This window comes from Myxine glutinosa, chromosome 1, assembly GCF_964187855.1.
Source record: "Myxine glutinosa chromosome 1, kmMyxGlut1.1, whole genome shotgun sequence".
Classification (NCBI taxonomy): domain Eukaryota; kingdom Metazoa; phylum Chordata; class Myxini; order Myxiniformes; family Myxinidae; genus Myxine; species Myxine glutinosa.
The window spans coordinates 360,575,803-360,583,900 of NC_136261.1; the positions used below are offsets into that span (position 1 = coordinate 360,575,803).

An 8,098-nucleotide genomic window follows, 5' to 3' on the forward strand; every position below is an offset into this window, starting at 1 on the left:
CTTTTCCTGAATGTCAATACCCCGTCAAGTAAATGTTGATATATTTTAAAATGATTCGACATGAGGGCCAGCTGTGAGACTCCTCCAATCCAAAAGAGCCAAAGACAGCCTCTCCTCCAATTTTATTCTTCTTTCCAAGGTCAATGCTTGTTTGTTTATTTAGTTTGGCTCTGCGCACAGTTGTGACCTCACCCCGAAGTTGCTCCAGCAGTCAGTGGTGCCTTATTTCGGGATTTGTTTATCACACTATTCTTGCATGACTCCTTCATCGCTGTGCAAGCTGCCATGGAGTGGACATATCCTTGGTGTCTACCATTGATAAGAATTGTACATGCTGAGTCACAATAAGGTAACTAAAACTTCGGAAAGAGTAACAATCACGACATTGTTGTAGTATTTATTTGTGCGTTTCACCGCTCTCTTTGTCACCCTTCTCTCGCGCTCACTGTTCTTCGCCTTGCCAGATGGTTCGGGCCTACTATACAACTTGGACGGTGCTGTACAAGCACCTGCTCCTGTCTGCACTATTACCGGCAATGTTCTTTGTCAGGAGACCTACACAGAGACACTTCCCATTGAGAATTGCCTTCCAAAGTCACAGAGGTGAGGTTCCACTCGGGTTGAATAGGCCACATGTGTGATATGTCGTCATTGGTTTAAGTAACTATTTTTTCATAATGCCACAAATGGAAGACTTTGATTTTCGAGGATAACAAGATTTGGTACAGAATTTGAGTTGGGAGTTTATAAACCTGAGAGGGAGGGGGAGACATGAAGGAAAGGTCATTGTTAGCGGATTAATATTGGACTGGGATTCTATTCTGAATTTAGCCTGCTGGTTGCATCATTGCCGAGGTAAGGCTGATGCAGTGCCCCCTGCAGGTTAAAGCTGGAATTATTACAGTAATAGGTTGAGGATGCTGGGGATAACTCGCTTATTGTTCGTGAAGGGCACCGTTGGATATCTGAGGTCCACCAACATTTGCTAGCAGACAGGACACTCAGCTTAACGTCCACCTGAGAGATGGCACACACATTGATGTGGAAAACCAGGGTAGGGGGGATTTGAAGGGGAGGAGCGAGGAGGGGGTGGGGGGGATGTGAAGGGGAGGAGCGAGGAGGGGGTGGGGGGGATGTGAAGGGCAGGAGCGAGGAGGCGGGGGGGAGGGGATGTGAAGGGGAGGAGCGAGGAGGCGGGGGGGAGGGGATGTGAAGGGGAAGAGTAATGTGAAGGGGGTGGAGGAGCAGGAGGAGGAGGAGGAGGAGGGGTGGAGTACAGAACAGTTGGGCATACCAGGTATCTTGTTTATTCTGTAGAACTGATGATTCTGTAGAACTGATGACAGGGAAATTGGGGAAAACCTTTCGGATAAACACAAATATTTTAATTAAAAACAAATTAACTGAATGTAAGGAGGACTATGTCAGTCTGAGCAAGATCCTTAACCCTAACCCTTCTCTCCAAGGCTTCAAGGTGGCAGTGGACCACCACCTCAGGTCATCCTCCATCTCACCCCCATAAACCCCTCACACCTCAGTTTGTTGGTCCGTCTATTGTCCCACGAACATTACATATAGTGAAGAGAATATTGACACAGCCGGTAGTTTTTAAACTTCATCTTCTTACTTCTCAGGTTCCACCTGGTCATTGAGATGGCCAAACCAGTTAAGCTGAGCTCGGCAACCAAGCTGTACGGGGTAGACTTTGTCGATGTCGGCGCGACTGGCCGGAGGGACATTTCTTCTCATACAAAGAGGGAACGTTCACTGCAAGGGTGCTGTCCATATTGCTCACACCAATGAGTGTCACCAAAGACCACCTGTCCGCCGTCACACAGTGTCAGTCGTGAAGCCTACTTACCCAGGAAAGACTATAATAGTATTGACTGTGATATTATGATTAAGGTCATTTTAAATGTACTAAAATACATACAAGTTTTCACTTCACTGTACTAACATTGCGCTGGTGGAATGCAGGATGGCCTCGCTCCTGGAGGATGCACACTCACCTCGAAGCTGCTAAGCCTGGGCTAGAATGCCGATGCAGCTATAAACTGTCTCCCTGGAGTCGTGCAGACAGGCCAAAGCTATCGATGTGTGTGCAGACCCTCCGGTGGGCGTTAAGCTGGGTGTCCCATCCGCTGGCATGAGTTGGTGTACATTAAAGATCCCACGCTGTCCTTCACGAAGAGTAGGCGAGTTATCGCCGGAACCACAAACAAATTATACATTCCTCCTCTATCCTCCAGGGGGCACTGCATCAGGGGCATATCCAGGCCCCTCCCCTTCATTAACCTTCCACAAATCTCATTACCCTCGCCTGAGGAGAGGGTATTGCATTTGAGTCCGTTTGTCTGTCTGTCTGTGTTGTTTGTTTGTTACTTGCAAAATCGAAGATTTTTCAAGTATATTGGTCGGATGCGTTTGTGGTTGTCTGTTTGTCTGTTTGTCACCGGCCTACAGGTCACCATTCTAAACCGATTGTCACGAAACTTTACCAAGTTGTATAGGTCGTCCCAATTGAGAAGCCTATTGATTTTGAGGTCAAAGGTCACCTGGAGGTCAAATTTCTAAAATCGCCAATTTAAATCCGATTGACTTGAAAATTGAACAGCATTTGCATATCGAATCACTAAATTGGGAAACATACTATTTTGAGGTCAATAGGTCAAAGGTCAACTCAAGGTCAAACTTCCAAAATCATCATTTCATCTGAAAAAACCGTCAATTCTCATCCGATTGACTTGAAAATTGAACAGCATTTGCATATTGCCTCACTGAATTAGGAAACCAACTTTTTGAGGTCAAAAGGTCAAAGGGCAACTGAAGGTCAAAGTTCCAAAAATCAATTTCCATCTGAAAACCCATCAATTTTCATCCGATTGACTTGAAAATAGAACAGCATTTGTGTATTGCCTAACTGAATTGGGAAACCTACTATTTGAGGTCAAAGGGTCAAAGGTCAACTCATGGTCAAACTTCTAAAATCACAATTTTTCATCTGAAAAATCGTCACTTTTCATCCTGTTGACCCGAGCTTTGATCAAGATCGTAAATTTAAATCTTCATGAAACGGCCAATTTGCTGTATCGATGGAAAGCTTTAGTGGGGGGGGGGGGGGGGGGGTTGTAAGTATTGTGCTTCGCATGACGTCTTCTTCTTCTTGTTTGTGTGTTTGTCTGTCTCGCTCACTTATACTTACCTACAGGTCACAATTTTAAACCGATCCACACGGACCTTCACCAAATGGTAGAGTTCGTGGTCTGACAAAATGCTATATATTTTTGGGTTCAAAAGGTCAACATAGGCCAAAGGTCATCATCCCTCTCTGTACCCACCATACCCAGTCGTACCCTGCTGCTCCTGGACTCCGTGTCCTTTCCTCCTGACAAGGTGGAAAAGTTTCTGTCAACCCTCGACTCTGATTCTGCAACTGGACCCGACGGCATCAGCCCACGGGTCCTAAAATCCTGCTCTGCTGCTCTATCTCACCCTCTCTCTGTTCTCTTCACCCTCTCTTTTGCTCAAGGTCAACTGCCATCTGCTTGGAAATCAGCCAACATCACCGCTTTGCACAAAAAAGGTGCAAAAACAGATCCTAGCAACTACAGACCAATCAGCCTTCTCCCAATTATCAGCAAAGTCATGGAATCCATCATTGCTTCGGATATGAAATCTTTCCTCTTCTCCAATGGCTTGATCTCTGATCATCAATTTGGTTTCAGACCAGGTCACTCTACTCTGGACATGCTGCTTCTGCTGTCTCAACAATGGATGGAGGTCCTCAATGCCAAACAGGAAATCAGAGCTGTCTCCCTCGACATATCACGTGCCTTCGACACGGTCTGGCACCCCGCTCTGCTCACCAAACTCTCCTCCTTTGGTATCCATGGAAATCTCCACGCATGGCTGGCGGACTTCCTCTCTAGTCGTCGTCAACGTGTGGCCCTGAATGGGTTTCTCTCATCTCCTCTTCCTGTTCAGGCTGGAGTTCCCCAAGGCAGTGTTCTGGGCCCCGTGCTTTTTCTGGTCTTCATCAATGATCTCTCTGACTCTCTCGAAAATCCTCTCTATCTCTTTGCTGATGACTCCACTCTCTGCCGCTCCATTCCTCTTCCCTCAGATCGGCAGTCTGCTGCCTCCTCACTCTCTGAAGACCTGGACAAAATCACAGACTGGTCAAACAAGTGGAACATGTCTTTCAATCCTGACAAATCTCACACTCTTACTATGTCTCTCCGAAAAGATCGACTGGACAACCCTCCCATCTACTTTCTCAACAATCCTCTCCAAGAAGTTCTGTCGCTCAAGATTTTGGGTCTCACTATCTGCCATGATCTTTCTTGGGAAAACCACATTTCCAAGCTGGCCTCCAAAGCCAGTCGCCGACTGGGCATCCTCCGTCGTGCGAAGTCCTTCCTCGGCACACCTGAGCTCCTCACCACATACAAGGCTTTCATCCGCAGCTCAATGGAATACTGTTCTCCCCTATGGGCCGGTGCTCCTGCCTCACACCTAGCTCGGCTTCACGCTGTTGAAACCAAAGCTTTCAGAATTATTGGAATCTCCCGCGATGAAGCTATCTCTGAGGGCCTTTCACTCACTCACCTCAGGCAGGTAGGTGGTCTTTCTGTCTTCTACCGACTCCTCTCCGGCCTTGCACCCCCAGCTCTCTCTGTGCTCTGTCCCCCAAATATTCCTACAGGTCGCACAAGATCTGCCAGCAACCCTCTGATGGTTAAACTGCCGAAATCTCGGCTCTCTGCTCACCTTCACTCTTTCATTCCTCTTTTCTCCCGCCTCTGGAACAAACTCCCTCACTCCCTTCAATCCCACTCCTCCCTCCAGGTCTTTAAAACAGCTGTTCACCACCATCTCTTATCTTCCCCCATCCAAAACCTTGATCTTTTCTACCCCCGCTAATTCACCCCAGATCCACCTTGTTTGAAATTCCAACTTCTTTCCTGGAAGTCCTGGCAGTGTCCATATGTTTTATACTTCTCCCACCGCCCCCTTCCCATGCCCCCCCCCCAAAGCCCTCGCCCTCTCTCAGATCTCTCGATGTCTCCATGTCTCTCGGTCCCTGCTCTCAAATGTTGTGTTTGTGTCCTTCCCCCTCTCTCCCCATCTTGTCTACCGCTCCCGATGTTATATGTTTTATGTGTCGGTTTGTCTTTCTGTGTGATTAATGTTCGCTCTTTCACGAGCCTCGATCTTGTATACAAAAAAAAAAAAAAAAAAAAAAAAAAAAAACAGCCAGTTTTTTCAAATTTCTAACATCCTCAATTTTTATCCGATTGACTTGAAATTTGAAAAGGATTTACATATCAGCGAACTGAATTCAACCATAAACTATTTTTGAGATCAGCATAGGCCACAAGGTCAATATAGGCCAAAGGTCAACAACCATTTCAAATTTCTAAAATTCTCAATTTTCATTAGATTGCCTTGAAAATTGAATGGGATTTACAAATCAGGTAACTGAATTCAACCACCAACTATTTATGAGATCAACATGGGCCAAAAGGTCAACATCGGCCAAAGGTCAAGCACTTTTTTTCGAATTTCTAAAATCCTCAATTTTCATCTGATTGACTTGAAATCTGAATAGCATTTGCATATCAGTTTACTGAAACCAACCACCAACTATTTTTGAGGTCAACACAAGCCAAAAGGTCAACACAGGCCAAATTTCTAAAATTGTCAATTTTCATCTGATTAACTTAAACTTTGAAGACGATTTGCATATCAGGTCACTGAATTCTCCCACAAAATATTTTTGAGGTCAAAAGGATGTGCTACTGAGTACCATTCTACTTTGTACTGTTTTGTCGTGTCGCTCTATGAGTGATTTTTCATCTGTTTGTTTGTCCGCACAGAATAAATATGATTATCTCTGCAGCCGTTGGTCCCATTGACAGGAATTTTTCACCATAGGTGCAACTCCACCAGAATTTTTAAATAATAATTATGACGTCATCGGTCACGTGGTTCGGCCGCCATATTTGTTTTAACACAAAAGCCTTAAAAACCACTGAAAACACATCCTGGCGAGGGGTTGCCATCTCTGATTGCTCTTTCTTGTTAAGAAATTTAATTTGGCTATACACCAGGAGGCCTCCCAAATGGACATTCATCCTCAATGGTTACACTTAACTGCTTGTCGCTCCCTCGGTGTGTTCGAGGATCATCATAAATGAGTTAAAGTACCTCCGTACATCGGTACGACAACTGTTACTTTTGAGTCGTTGACAGAAGAATGTATTTGCGAATCAAACTGTTGCTTTATAGCAAAACACTACTCAGTCCTTGGTGATGTGTTGTTGATTGTCCCGCGTGAGCAGTTGGTTCACTTTGTCTGTCGAGACGTCAGTTTATGATCGAGGAATAACTCATTTCAATTGAATGTTTTATTTTGAACACGAATCGGAACATGAATCAGAACATGAATCGGAAAAAGAACCTGCAGTTTAACAGTACTTTGGTTCTGAATTTGTCCCGATCTCGCATTCACAGAGAGGAGTGAGATAATATTTTACTCTGTCTGTCTGGCAGTTTCAACAATTCAATTGATTATGTTGATTACGAATTGATTATGTACAGTTAACTGGTTGATTACGAATTGATTGTGTGCAGTTAACTGGTTGATTACGAATTGATTGTGTGCAGTTAACTGGTTGATTATGAATTGATTATGTACAGTTAACTGGTTGATTACGAATTGATTGTGTGCAGTTAACTGGTTGATTATGAATTGATTATGTACAGTTAACTGGTTGATTACAAATTGATTATGTACAGTTAACTGGTTGATTACGAATTGATTATGTACAGTTAACTGGTTGATTACGAATTGATTGTGTGCAGTTAACTGGTTGATTATGAATTGATTATGTACAGTTAACTGGTTGATTACAAATTGATTATGTACAGTTAACTGGTTGATTACGAATTGATTGTGTGCAGTTAACTGGTTGATTACGAATTGATTATGGACAGTTAACTGGTTGATTTCGAATTGATTATGTACAGTTAACTGATTGATTACGAATTGATTGTGTGCAGTTAACTGGTTGATTACGAATTGATTATGGACAGTTAACTGGTTGATTACAAATTGATTATGTACAGTTAACTGGTTGATTACGAATTGATTGTGTGCAGTTAACTGGTTGATTACAAATTGATTATGTACAGTTAACTGGTTGATTACGAATTGATTGTGTGCAGTTAACTGGTTGATTATGAATTGATTATGTACAGTTAACTGGTTGATTACAAATTGATTGTGTGCAGTTAACTGGTTGATTACGAATTGATTGTGTGCAGTTAACTGGTTGATTACGAATTATGTACAGTTAACTGATTGATTCATAAATTGATTATGTACAGTTAACTGGTTGATTAATGAATTTATCATGTACAGTTAACTGGTTGATTACGAATCGATTATGTGAAGAAACTGGATGTTACAGCACCTGGATGTTGGGGATGACACAGGACCAGGATGTTGGAGATGATACAGGACCAGTATGTTGGGGATGATACAGGACCCGGATGTTGGAGATGATATAGGACCAGTATGTTGGGGATGATACAGGACCCGGATGTTGGGGATGACACAGGACCAGGATGTTGGAGATGATACAGGACATGGATGTTGGAGATGATACAGGACCCGGATGTTGGGGATGATACAGGACCAGGATGTTGGGGATGATACAGGACCCGGATGTTTTTGTTTTTTTTGTATACTGAATCGAGGCTCGTGAAAGAGCTGACATTTACTTCACAAACAAATCAACCAGACAAACAAAATATATAAAAAGAGGGAGCGGGAGACAAGAGAATGGGAAGCACGCAAACACTTGAAAGCACACAACATTTAAGAGCAGGGAGATGTGTGGGAGGGAGAGGGCTTGGGGGGAGGAGGCGTGGGAAGGAGGGGGGGGTGGGAGAAGTATAAAACACAAGGACACCAAGGACTTCCAGGACAGAAGTTGGTATTTCAAAAAGTGGGATGTTGGGGATGATACAGGACCAGTATGTTGGGGATGACACAGGACCCGGATGTTGGAGATGATACAGGACCCGGATG

The 8,098-nt window shown here is 43.9% G+C and overlaps 1 long non-coding RNA gene across 1 annotated transcript; it reads left to right on the top strand.

Annotated features, from left to right (window-relative positions):
• Window positions 1–280: 280 nt before the first annotated feature.
• Window positions 281–1,699, top strand: LOC137413209 (uncharacterized). The gene is made up of 3 exons (XR_013622097.1): window positions 281–349; window positions 465–603; window positions 1,635–1,699. It is a non-coding gene; the product is annotated as an uncharacterized LOC137413209 (long non-coding RNA).
• Window positions 1,700–8,098: the final 6,399 nt, after the last annotated feature.